Here is a 14,420-nt window from a genome sequence, read left to right as displayed (position 1 = left end):
ATTAAAAAGTGTTAAAGTTGCAAACAATATTATATTGACATGTCTATTGTTTATAGATGATGTTCTCATATTTCTGAATGGAGCTATCAGTGACAATTCTTCTTTTAAATCATCCTTCAAAATTTCTATAAAGTCACAGGTATGCAGATAAATCTGGAGAAGTATTCAATTTCGGCAAAAAATTGTTCACAAAATGAATTAATCTTTGCTTAGAATCACTTCCCTTTTCATCTCTAGAGATTGAATAAGAACTAAAATATCTGAGATTCATGCTTAAGCCAAACAATTATAAAACAATTGATTGGATGTGGCTCATGGTGAAGATAAAAAGTCAGATCAACATATGGTATCACAGATGACTCTCTAGAGTTAGTCATTTGGTGCTTGTCAAATCAGTGCTGGAGGCCATTCCGGTGTACTGGATGTCTTTAGCCTGGATTCCAAAAGGAATTATTCATAAAATTCAACAAGTCTGCTGCAGATTCCTTTAGAGAGGTAAGAAGGAGGGCCATTCTTTTTCTTGGGTTAAATGGGATCACATTGCACTTCCCAAAAAATGGGGGGGATGGGGGTTCAAAAATCTTCTCTGTTTTCAAAAGCACTGGCTGCAAAACTAGGATGGAAGTTGATTTCCTCGAACATATTATGGACACAAATAGTGATTAATAAATATATAAGTCCTTTATTGATTGAGGAATGGATTCATTTACCCACTCAGAAAAACTCATCTGCTTCTACAGTTTGGAAGGCAGTCTTAAATTCCATTGGTTACATCGAAGCTGGATTGACTTGGCACATAGTATCTAGAGTAAATGTCTGTATAGGTGTGGATGCATGGTTAGGTAGTGGTAGTGCACATATCCTCCCCCATAACAGGTTCAATATCTGGGGAATGAAGGCATAAGGACCATCGACCAGATTGTTGATCGGGTCAATTCATCAATTTTTGGGCAAAACTAGTTGTCTGCACAAGAGCTTTGAATTCTAGCACAATGGAATGAAATCTGGTTCCAATACATAAACACCTTGTAGATTGTGCATGTTCGAATTATAGACTAGGAGGATGAGCTTATCTGCTCTCTATCCCCCCCGGGAGATACACCCCAAAAATGGGCTATCCATATATATTTGCAGACCATGAGCCTGAATCTCAAAGCCCCTGCAAAATCCAAGTTGTTCATGTGGTGGTGCCCATTATGGAAGCTCAAAGCCCCTGCAAAATCCAAGTTGTTCATGTGGTGTCTATTGAAAAACAAAATCCCAACAGGCGAAAATTTGAGGCACAAAGATTTTCAAGGTCCGACATGGTGCGTTTTGTGTTGGAGTAGTGAAGAATGAGTTTGTCATTTATTTCTTCACTATCCATTCGGCTCACAAATTTGGAACCTGGCTTATCAATCATTGGCATTAAATATTAGATGGCATGGGAACTCTCTAATTGAAGCATGGATTCTTGGTGGGAGGAGGCTCACCCTATTAAGCTCAAAAATATCCCTCTTGATATGCTGGGGAATCTGGTTAAGCTAGAACCATGTTAAATTTTTTAGAGATGTTTTTGGCGATAATCACATCAAAATTCATTTGTCGACGCGTTTCGAACCAACAAGTGTGGTTCATCATCAGGACAAGATGAACCACACTTTTTCGTTCGAAACGCGTCGACAAATGAATTTTGATGTGATTATCACTGAAAACATCTCTCAAAAATTTGATATGAATCACAGGAGCCTTAATTCAGTAATAACCATTTTATATTTCAGGAGTCTCACAAAACCTGGGCCACTATCGGCTCTAAATCTATAACCATTTACCACACGATCCCAGAGGATGAACAAAGGAAGAAGACTTGAAATATTAGCTCTTAGCCCATAGAAAAATCCTATCCATGGGCATACTTTGATGGTTCTACTCAACATGATAGTTGTGGTGGCAGAGATGTCCTATTTCGTAGTGAGGGCCACTCACTCAAAATGAAAATGGGTCTTGGTATGGGTACTAATAACTATGTTGAGCTTAACAACCTTAGACTTCTACGCATTTTTTTACTCGAGAAAGGTTGCCGACAACTTCAATTTTTTGGTGATTCCAAAATTATCATAAACTGGGGTAATCACCAGTCAAATTGTCATGTATGCACACTCAAAAATCTATTAGATGAGGTTTTATCTTTAAAATCACAATTTGATTTAGTGATTTGTTGTCATATCTACAGGGATAGAAATCAAATTTCTAATGGTTTATCCAAAGAAGCAGAGCAACAAATATTTGGTACTTGGTTGATCTCTCAGCATAGTGGACAAGATTTCTATCAATACTTCCAGAGACAATCAATTGAGAATCATCCTCAAGAGGCAACATCTTCTTTTGGCATAACAACATAATATGGACTCTTTTTGTATATGTTTGTTTTATAGTTGATACTATGACGATGTCTCGGATATATTTTTCACCATCTTACTCTATATAATCTGTCTTTCGGATATATTTTTCACTATCTGACTTTTTATAATGTGTCTTCGGACTAATACCGATTATTTATTTTATGATATGGAATCAATGGTGATTTATTTTATGACATGGAGTCAATGGTGTGATCACTGATGATCACCTTTTTGATATATGCTCCTTTGAAGCATCTACAACATGTAATTTTCATTATTATATATAATGAAACTTACTATTTTTCCTGGGGGGAAGTTTCAATATTATATATAACGAAGGTTACCATTTTTCTTGGGGAAAAAGAAGTTGATATCCACATAAATTAGTTAACATAGATCTTCAAATAAATTAGTTAACATAGATATTCAAATAGTTTATTTAAATCTCTGGTTGAAATGTTTTTGAAAAGTATAAGGTTTAAACATCTTACTCACACATTTTTTTACTTATTATTACTTTACAACATATTCATTTCTTATTAATATAATTGACATTATTTTTTTATTTATATTTTAAAGGGGTTGGAGAATGAACCTTTGGACTCAATAATTTATTAATGAAAAATATTAACATTAAATCTATTTAATAAAATTCTAATATTTATTATATATTATTACCTGAAATAATAACATTAATATAAAATTTTAGCCGGTCAAAATAGAACATACAACCACGCTCATTTAATACCATATAGCAAGCTAATTATTTTCAAACATCTCTGGGTACTTCTTTTTCCAGGTACTGTTGCAGGTCTGTTACTCGTGCACCTTTTTCGGCGGGCATTGTACAAAGTACCACGCCTCTGCAAAACACAAAGTGGGTACAATGGTTTTGGTTGGTAGGCAGAAAGTATAATCAGCCACATAGGGGAGAGATTCCTAATGTTGTGCAGGGACCAGTAGTTGATATAATACTGGTCCCACCAAACCACCAGTGATTAAGACTTTTGAAACCAAAATTTAAACAGAAATAAATAACATTATGTATAAATAAGTATTAAATTATGTCCAAAAATCACCCATACATTGACTGGGCCCACAACTGTCCATAAATAGTATTTTACTACTTAATATTGCAAAACATATTGACCCAAGTAGAAAACAGCTAGAGCCATAAAGGCTTCCAAACTGGTCTATTCCAGAAGTACAAAACAACAGTCACTTCAACCCCCACTCATCAGAACTGCAACTTTGCATCCCAAATAAATATGCCTACCTGCACATAACAAAAGGAATGTATGTCAGCCATAACTGCTGTGTTGTTCAACAACTAAACACCCTATGTTCAATAAATGACACCCAACCCAATAACAATTAAATCCACTTTGTTCAATAAATGACACCCAACCCAATAACAATTAAATCCACTTTGTTCAATAAATGACACCCAGACCCAATAACTGCAATAAATGACACCCAACTCACTCTATTTCTCATTAAAACAGATCAAAGCACATGGATCAACAAATAAACAATTCCCAACCATTAGATCACATCAAATTAAATCCATACCACACATTCAAAATGAAGCCATTGCAATCCATGTGCATCCATGTCCACCAATTAAAATCAAGTCCCCAAAACTATAAAAGAAGTCCACCCACTGTTGAAGTTGCATCTTATGCTTTCAAACTATTCAGCAAACTTGAAGACAACATCACAAAACAGTGGCCAATATATTCAAGTTAGTTATATGAATTACAACTCATTCTTCTTACAGTTCTGTTTTCATTGTTTTCATTTATCAGATTTCTTACATTACAGTTCTGTCCATAGGGTGACAGTTAACCTATACAGTTACAATTAACCTTTTTTATACAGAGTTTATGTATGTGTTCTAGCTTATTATATCATCAGCTTCATAGTGATTACAGCTTACATATCACAGAGGTTACGTATGTCGTGTTAGTACTGTAGTCACAGCTTGTTTAGCTTACAAGAATTGAAGCTTAGCTTACAGGAATTGAACCTATTGAATACAGTCGTATCCATCTAATCAACGTCACAGGTTGCTTACCTTACAGGAATTGAACCTTAGCTTACAGGAATTATTCGATCATCAGCTTCATAGGGATTACAACTTACATATCACAGAGGTTACGTATGTCGTGTTAGTACTGTAGTCATAGCTTGTTTACCTTACAGGAATTGAACCTTAGCTTACAGGAATTGAGCGATTATTATGGCTTGGGTTCTATGCAGAATGAGTTAAAACATAGAACAAAAACGAATTGTAACTTTAATGACTCTGATAAACTTAGTAATTTTTCACATATTTTCAGACCTTGACAATCATCATTGAGACATCACATTGAAACATAATCGAAAGACATGTATTTTCAGAAGCATGAAGCTATTGAGAAAGCAAAAATTTTGATATTGAGTCGAAAGAATGCAAATAAGTGAATTTCTACTACTGGTGAATGGACCATAGAACTGAGGAATGGTTTCTTAGAATGGAAGCCCGAGCGGATGACCATTTCTCTTTATTGGATTAGATGACTGTAAGATTTTAGATAATGAGAAAACACAATTATAAGTAACATAGCAGATGACCGTCTTATTGGCCTTCATATCTTTTCACCTCGTTGAGCTCGAGACCTTAGGGTATGGAGAGCCCGAGCCATACGGAGTTGTAAAAGTTGGACCAAAGGAATGGGGATTTACATAACTCAGCTCTGTAAATTAAGTCACAGATAATGGAGAGAAATCTTGGAGCAGAGATTGTTCTTCACAATATTCAAAATAACTAAATAAATTATATGAAAAATATAAAAAATAAATGACTGCAATGAAACTCGATTAAACTGAAGTAAAACCAATTGTTTATGACACCTAGGAGATCATAGAATCAAATGTGATAGTGATTACATCTTACATATCACAGAGGTTACGTATGTCGTGTTAGTACTGTAGTCATAGCTTGTTTAGCTTACAGGAATTGAACCTTAGCTTACAGGAATTGAGCGATTATTATGGCTTGGGTTCTATGCAGAATGAGTTAAAACATAGAACAAAAACGAATTGTAACTTTAATGACTCTGATAAACTTAGTAATTTTTCACATATTTTCAGACCTTGACAATCATCATTGAGACATCACATTGAAACATAATCGAAAGACATGTATTTTCAGAAGCATGAAGCTATTGAGAAAGCAAAAATTTTGATATTTTGTCGAAAGAATGCAAATAAGTGAATTTCTACTACTGGTGAATGGACCATAGAACTGAGGAATGGTTTCTTAGAATGGAAGCCCGAGCGGATGACCATTTCTCTTTATTGGATTAGATGACTGTAAGATTTTAGATAATGAGAAAACACAATTATAAGTAACATAGTAGATGACCGTCTTATTGGCCTTCATATCTTTTCACCTCGTTGAGCTCAAGACCTTAGGGTATGGAGAGCCCGAGCCATACGGAGTTGTAAAAGTTGGACCAAAGGAATGGGGATTTACATAACTCAGCTCTGTAAATTAAGTCACAGATAATGGAGAGAAATCTTGGAGCAGAGATTGTTCTTCACAATATTCAAAATAACTAAATAAATTATATGAAAAATATAAAAAATAAATGACTGCAATGAAACTCGATTAAACTGAAGTAAAACCAATTGTCTATGACACCTAGGAGACCATAGAATCAAATGTGATAGTGATTACAACTTACATATCACAGAGGTTACGTATGTCGTGTTAGTACTGTAGTCATAGCTTGTTTAGCTTACAGGAATTGAACCTTAGCTTATAGGAATTGAGCAATTATTATGGCTTGGGTTCTATGCAGAATGAGTTAAAACATAGAACAAAAATGAATTGTAACTTTAATGACTCTGATAAACTTAGTAATTTTTCACATATTTTCAGACCTTGACAATCATCATTGAGACATCACATTGAAACATAATCGAAAGACATGTATTTTCAGAAGCATGAAGCTATTGAGAAAGCAAAAATTTTGATATTGAGTCGAAAGAATGCAAATAAGTGAATTTCTACTACTGATGAATGGACCATAGAACTGAGGAATGGTTTCTTAGAATGGAAGCCCGAGCGGATGACCATTTCTCTTTATTGGATTAGATGACTGTAAGATTTGAGATAATGAGAAAACACAATTAGGTAAACAAGCATGGTTAGAAAGAGTCATGTGTAACTACTGTGTTCTAATTGCGTAACTACTGTGTTCTAATACATAATCAATACATATGGATACACTGTAATCACTGTATACGCATATCCTAATGTAATACATATGGATAGACTGTAATCACTGTATACGCATATCCTAATGTAACAAGCTCTGTTTCCTCATTACTTTGATTTCCATGGTTCTACTTATGGCACTGATTCAACCATTAGTAATGATTACACTCTACTCTATAGGGTAAGTACATATTGAATAGACCTACTTATTACCTGTATTCCCTAATCTTTAACAGATATAAGGAGAATGACGTAATTCATACATGTTTACATACCTCATTGGTTTAGCTGTATAAAGCTGTTGAAAGTAAATGGAAAATGATATATGAAAACAGTGACATACATGTTGATAATTTCCTGTAATAGAGGAAAAGTATTTTTGCAGAAGTAATAAAGCATAATTTGACATATATTCTAATGTCTAAATGCAACATACATGTTGATAATTTCCTGTAATAGAGGAAAAGTAATTTTTGCAGAAGTAATAAAGCATAATTTGACATATATTCTAATGTCTAAATGCAACATACATGTTGATAATTTCCTGTAATAGAGGAAAAGTAATTTTTGCAGAAGTAATAAAGCATAATTTGACATATATTCTAATGTCTAAATGCATGCAATAATTTTACAGGTTGTTGCATCTATGGCAAAAGGAAGTTACTCTGCTCGTACAAGGAGAAGTGGCAGGAGAGTGACAAGGGGTGCGCAGCTGCGATGCACATCGTCTGATGATGGCAGGCCAACTGATGTCAATGCCGGCAATGCACCAGGGAACATTGTTGAAAATGACCATGTGACAGCCGCTGATGTTAACACACCATCAGCCACAGAACCACCATCAACAACAGTCCAAGGGGCAAGCTCAACTAAAAAGGTCAGTGCTATAAGAGGATGGACAAAAGAACAAATGTTAGTTGCAATTGACGACATAGAGTTTAATGGATACTCAGTTCGGGCATCTGCAAAAAAACATGGTATTCCTCCCTCATCAATACATTATTGGATAAATGGACTGACTCATACACAACGTAGAGGGCCTCTTACAGTTTTGACTGAGGAGGAGGAGGCCGAGGTGGTTGAGTGGTGTAAAGAGATGGCCCAACTGGGACATGGGCTAGAGTTGATACAACTCAAATCAACAGTTGCTCAAATCTGTCAAGGGAGGCCAAACCCATTCAAAGATGGGTTTCCTGGTAAATCATGGTGGTTTGGGTTTAAAAAAAGCATCCAGAACTTGTATTGCGTACTGCTGAGGGCCTTGACAGAGACAGAGCATTAAATTTGCGCCCTGCAGTTGTGCAAAAATTCTATGACACACTTTCTAGTGCTTACGATAAACATTCTTATGGAGCAGACCATATATGGAACTGTGATGAAACAGGTTTAGAGGCAGGGAGGAATTGTGGCATGCGGGTAATTGCCAAGAGAGGGAGCCAAAATGTGCCAAAGATTTTGCCCAAGAGCATGGAGTGGATAGCTATTTTATGTTGTGTTAATGCAATTGGTACTTCAATCCCAGGATTTTATCTATTCAAAGGTAAAAATCAACTGAAAAACTATATACAGAACTGTGAACCAAGTGCATGCATGGCTGCACATCCCCATGCATGGATGACTAAATAACTATTTCTAAGTTGGCTTTTTCACTTTGCTGCATCGGTACCAGGTGGCGTCTCGCCTAATAACAGACACCTTTTGATATTAGATGGCCATGGGAGCCACATGGCTGTACAAACAATTGAGGAAGCAAACAATTTAGGCATCGACCTGTTGACATTTCCCGCTCATACCACTCATAGGCTGCAACCCCTTGATGTTAGTGTGTTTGGCCCTTTCAAGAACTATTTCAGGTCAGAGCGTGCTGCATGGATGGCAAAGAATCCAGGGGTTGAGGTGAAAAGGTTTGAGCTAGCAGAGCTTGCAAGTAAAGCTTTTAAAAGGGCTTTGACACCATCAAATATCAAGGCTGGCTTTAGGAGGACAGGAATCTGGCCACTCAACTATGATGCTCTTATGCATGATACTAGTTGTAGCCAAGCGTTTCATGTGGATGGTCAGGAGGAAGGGAATGTCCAAACAGGTGTTGAAGTGCAAGAAGTAGATGACCAAGATGATGTTGTTGTAGCTGGTAATATGATTTCCCTGTCTCAAGGACACTTATATGCTGAAGATGATGAAACTGTATGTGAAACACAATATAACAATGAACAAATTCCTAGTAACATGGAGATTGTTCCACCAACTCAAGAACATGAAATTCCTGTTGCTGATATTGCTAATGATATTGTTGAACATGCAGTTGACAATGACCAATTGACATTGCCAAGCCAAGTAACCCCACCTTCATGGCTAGCAGAAGCAATGATCAATATGAATGCACATAGTGTCTCAGCAACCAATGAAGAAAGCATGAACATGCCCTCACAACCAGCAGAATTAAACAGTGAAATTGTTCATTTTTTTGTGGACAATAGATCAATGGAAGAAGATGAAGGACATACTGAGGCATCAAATGAAGATAATGATATGGTTCAATCAGTTCCAACAGATACTGAAAGGGAAGTACCAAGCAATGACATGCAGGTGGGAGGGGTGGAGAAGACACTTGGACGGTTCCTAAAGCTACCAGTAGAGAGAGTATCAATGAAAAAAAATCAAGGTGCACCGAGTAGTCTTCGTCTGGGCCGAAGCTCACAGTTACTCACCTCAGAGGACTATATAAACCTGTTAGTTGAGTCAGAAAAAAAGAAATTTGAAATGCAAGAATTAAAACAGAAAAAGAAGGATATAGTCAAGGAGAAGAAGGCAAAAAGGATTGTTGCAGCACAACGTCGAGCAGAAGAAAGGACTGAAAGAGATAAAGCAAGGCAAGTTAAGGACCAACAAAAGCAAATGGCAAGACAGGAAAAGGAAAAACGAAAGGCACAACAAATGCTTGAAAAGGAACAAGGGATGATCAACGATACAAGAATAGCTGATGAAACCAGGATTATTTCAAACTCATTGGACTCCATTGCAGACAATACACCATTATTCCAAGATCTCATAAACATTCAAGTGCCCCACTATCAAACTGAGGGTTTACCCACTTGCCTTGTTCCTACCAGAGCTGGTGTCAATTCTCTGTATGCTCATTACACACCTCCACTTAATGCAGGGGTCAGTAGGGAAAATGTGAGGTATGGGTACTCAGTACCTCCATGGTTGGAAGCTGCAAATTGGAATCAATCATATGGCATCAATCAACCATTTCCTAATCAGCCCTTGACTGGTAGGCCAACCTACCTGGCTCAAGAAGGTAACTCGGGGAGTTTTGGCACTCAAGATTCTCAGGGCCATAAAGAATAGGGGTGCCATATGTTTTTGGTTCTAACCACATTATGATGTGGATTTTGGATGGATTGTATCTTTTTCTTGGCACAGAAACATTTTGGCTTACAACACTAGATTGTATCTTTTTCTTGTCACAGAAATATTTTGGCTTACAACACTAGATTGTATCTTTTTCTTGTCCCAAGAAACATTTTGGCTAACAACCTAGTAGTGATTTCTTGTGGCAACCTAACTGTGTGTTGATAAGAAATTTTCAATGGAATATGTCTTTTTGTAAAATATTAATTATGATAAAACTATTTCTATAAGTTATTCTGTGCGCCCTCCCCGCCACGTCAGAAAACCACGCGTAAAAGCACATGGAGCCGGTACAACACCTGTCCACCATGGAGCTCATGTGTTGGCCATCATATCATTGCATAAAACTTTGTGTTCGCGCCATTTCACAGGTTTGTTTGGGGTCATTGCTGCGATGTTTGGGAATTCAATAATAACATTGCAAGTTGCATATGAAAAAGGCTAAATATAGAAATCAAATGACCAGATAGTCTTATTATGATTGAGAGCACTCATTATCAAGTTGAGTATGAAAAAGGCTAAATACAGAAATCAATGAGGAGGCAATCTACCTCATAATAAGTTTTATTAAATGTGAAAAAGCCACTAATAATTTTATTGATTGAGGGGACACTTGAGAAATTGAGAGCACTCATTATCAAGTTGCATATGAAAAAGGCTAAATATAGAAATTAAATGACCAGACAATCTTATTATGATTGAGAGCACTCATTATCAAGTTGAGTATGAAAAAGGCTAAATACAGAAATCAATGAGGAGGCAATGTACCTCATAATAAGTTTTATTAAATGTGAAAAAGCCACTAATAATTTTATTCATTGAGGGGACACTTGAGAAATTGAGAGCACTCATTATCAAGTTGCTCTCATTATCAAGTTGAGCATGAAAAAGGCTAAATAAGTGGACCGTTATCTTAAGGAACATCATTCAACTTGATAGCTCATGCTTCAACCATAATGCTTACAAAGCAATTTCTACCCATTGTATTCTGTAATAGCTAGTCAGTGAACCCCAAGACGGGCTGGAAACAGAGACTACTTTAGATATTCACACAATGAGTAAACTATTATATCATATACTAATTTACATTAGAACTTTGAAGTGAACATCTGAATCAGAGGGACCTAGGAATAAGTCATATTTGCTCATTTACATGATCCACATCCTTAATTAAATTAAAATGAAAAGTAAGGCCACTGAATGTGCAAGCCCCATTCTTGGGAGCAATTGGAGGGATGACGTTGTTCGCTGGAAGTGAAGGAGGGAGAAGTATAGCTTTGTCCACTCAACTCCCTCACAATCAGATGGAAACCCTGAGACAGATACTCTTGATCATCCCGTATTGAACATTCCTTCGGTTTCTATATGTGGTTCCATATTAATATGTCTCGGTTCTTCTACTTAGTGGACAGTTCGCACCTCAATGGCTCAATGGCTAGACAGTTCGCACCTCAATGGCTCAATGGCTTTTCATGTGGTCAATAAATTTTGACATCAGATGTTAGGAGAAATGGGTTTGACACTCAACCCATTAATCTTTGGATGATCTTTTCTCTAAGAGCATTTTATACATTGTATTTTTTATGCCTTCGATCTCAACATTGAAGGCATCAAATTTGCAGCACTGTACAAAGCTCTAAACTCACTTATGGCTCCAATAAGTGGACCGTTATCTAAAGGAACATCATTCAACTTGATAGCTCATGCTTCAACCATAATGCTTACAAAGCAATTTCTACCCATTGTATTCTGTAATAGCTAGTCAGTGAACCCTAAGACGGGCTGGAAACAGAGACTACTTCAGATATTCACACAATGAGTAAACTATTATATCATATACTAATTTACATTAGAACTTTGAAGTGAACAACTGAATCAACGGGACCTAGGAATAAGTCATATTTGCTCATTTACATGATCCACGTCCTTAATTAAATTAAAATGAAAAGTCACTGATACAGTAAGGTTTTATCGTTGGAGCCTGAGAATGGTTAGTTATTGAAATGCATTTTATGTATGAGAACATAATTCATTACTAAAAATATTTATTCTCTTATCTCTGTAACCATCAGTAACTGGTTTTGGAATCGACTGTAAAATGTGTGAACTCCTTCTTCTTTTTTCAGAGAAAAAAGCATCACAGATTATATTGACAATATAAAAAACATCATAAGATACAAAAGGGTGGCATATGACAGCCACTGTCCGAGACATCTCGAGGAAAGGCAAATGTCAGAGGTCTGAAAACATATACATCAGGTTTAGGAAAATAGCAAAAAGCATCAAAATTAATAACCAGGAGTAACAAATTCCAGAAACGAACAAGACTTCTCTTCCTCCATAGTTAAATAACTGCAATGGTAGACTTATACTGCCCCATACATATGGCCATTAAAGAATTTGTTATTTTCAGCGCAACCAAAAAAAACCCCAAATTTGCTTAAACTGTAAATATACTAAAATTAGTCAATTGTGAGCAGCGTCAACATGGAAACAAAAAGGACTGTGTATACAGGATATCCATATTGCAAAACATATACATCAGGTTCAGGAAAATAACAAAAACACCAAAATTAATAAGCAGGAGTAACAAATTCCAGAGACAAACAGGACTTCTCTTCCTCCATAGTTAAATAACTGCAATGGTAGCCCATACATATGGCCATTAAAGAATTTGTTATTTTTAGCGCAACCAAAAAAAACCCCAAATTTGCTTAAACTATAAATATACTCAAATCAGTCAATTGAGAGCAGTGTCAGCATGGAAACAAAAAGGACTGTGTATACAAGATATCCATATTGCAAAACATATACATCAGGTTCAGGAAAATAGCAAAAAGCACCAAAATTAATAACCAGGAGTAACAAATTCCAAAAACGAACAGGACTTCTCTTCCTCCATAGTTAAATAACTGCAATGGTAGACTTATACTGCCCCATACATATGGCCATTAAAGAATTTTTTATTTTCATCGCAACCAAACAAACCCCAAATTTGCTTAAACTGTAAATATACTCAAATTAGTCAATTGAGAGCAGCGACAGAGGGTTTCGAGGCTTCATTTCAAATACAAAGAGTGAAGTTCCTGACAGAAGCTTTCACGGACGAGGAGAAGATAAGTTATGCAAGTCAATTGAGAGCAGCGACAGAGGGTTTCGAGGGTTCGTTTGGGGTCATTGCTGCGATGTTCGAGTTTCCCTTTGTCTTTCTGCTCGGGGGCCGAGGGCACGGGACGGCCGAGGAGCACGGGACGGCCTTGGATAGCACCGAAAACAGCAAAAATAACAGCGAGGGCACAGGACGGCCGAGGATAGCACGGGACGGCCTAGGATAGCACTGAAAACAACAAAAATAATAGCAAGGACACATGAAACAACAAACAACATCAAAATATCCCATAAACCCTAAACCCTCGGAAAAAAATCCTCAAAAAAATGCCATAAAATGCCATAAAAGTTTACAAAATATCCAAAAATAGAGATGCTTGTGTTGAAAAACACAGAGAATGCTGGTAGGATTAAAATCCTACCGGATACATGGTCGCCGACCTCCCCCACCTTCCCCGGAGCTCGCCAGACCTTCTCCACACCTGCAACGACCTTCTGCACACCTGCAACGAGAAGAAAAATATATATTAGGGAACAGAAAACCACAAAAACACCACCACAAAACAGCAAATTAACAGCAAAACACCATTTGACCTCGAGCTCAGTAAAACAGCGACCGACTCCTCCCCAAACAACAAAATCGTCGAATAAGACCAGCAACAGAGAAATGCTAAACAACTGGCATTCCAGAACGACCAAGAACTCCAGGCGGAAAAGCACAAGAAAAGCAGAAGCGTTGTGCCAACCACAAACCCTGAAACTCCAGCAAACATTCGCACCAGCACCTGCATACCAGGCGAAGCGCGCAGGTCCACAAACCCTGTCAACCGAACAAACGCCTCAAACAGCACACGAATAAACGACGAAGCGCGCAGGTTCCGGGGCCGTCCCGTGCCATCTTCGGCGGGGGGCTTCGCCCAACAACCGGCCCCGAGCAGAAAGACAAAGGGAAACTCATACATCGCAGCAATGACCCCAAACGAACCTGTGAAATGGCGCGAACACAAAGTTTTATGGGTTGATACGGTAGCCAACACATGGAGCTCCACGGTGGACAGGTGTCGTACCGGCTCCATGTGCTTTTACGCGTGGTTTTCTGACGTGGCGGGGAGGGCGCACATGTAATGGCGACCCTCCCCTATCTTCCTTCATTCTTCAAAGTTTTTTCTTTCACAAAAAATATCTCCTGCTACATTCTTCACTTCAAGTGTTTTCTCGATCTCAAAAAGCTGTCAAGGAGCAGGTTTGTA

The sequence above is a fragment of the Pinus tabuliformis genome, chromosome X (genome assembly GCF_031772625.1).
Source record: "Pinus tabuliformis cultivar Carrire ecotype Pingquan chromosome X, CPIR1, whole genome shotgun sequence".
NCBI lineage: Eukaryota > Viridiplantae > Streptophyta > Pinopsida > Pinales > Pinaceae > Pinus > Pinus tabuliformis.
This window is presented reverse-complemented; position numbering follows the sequence as displayed.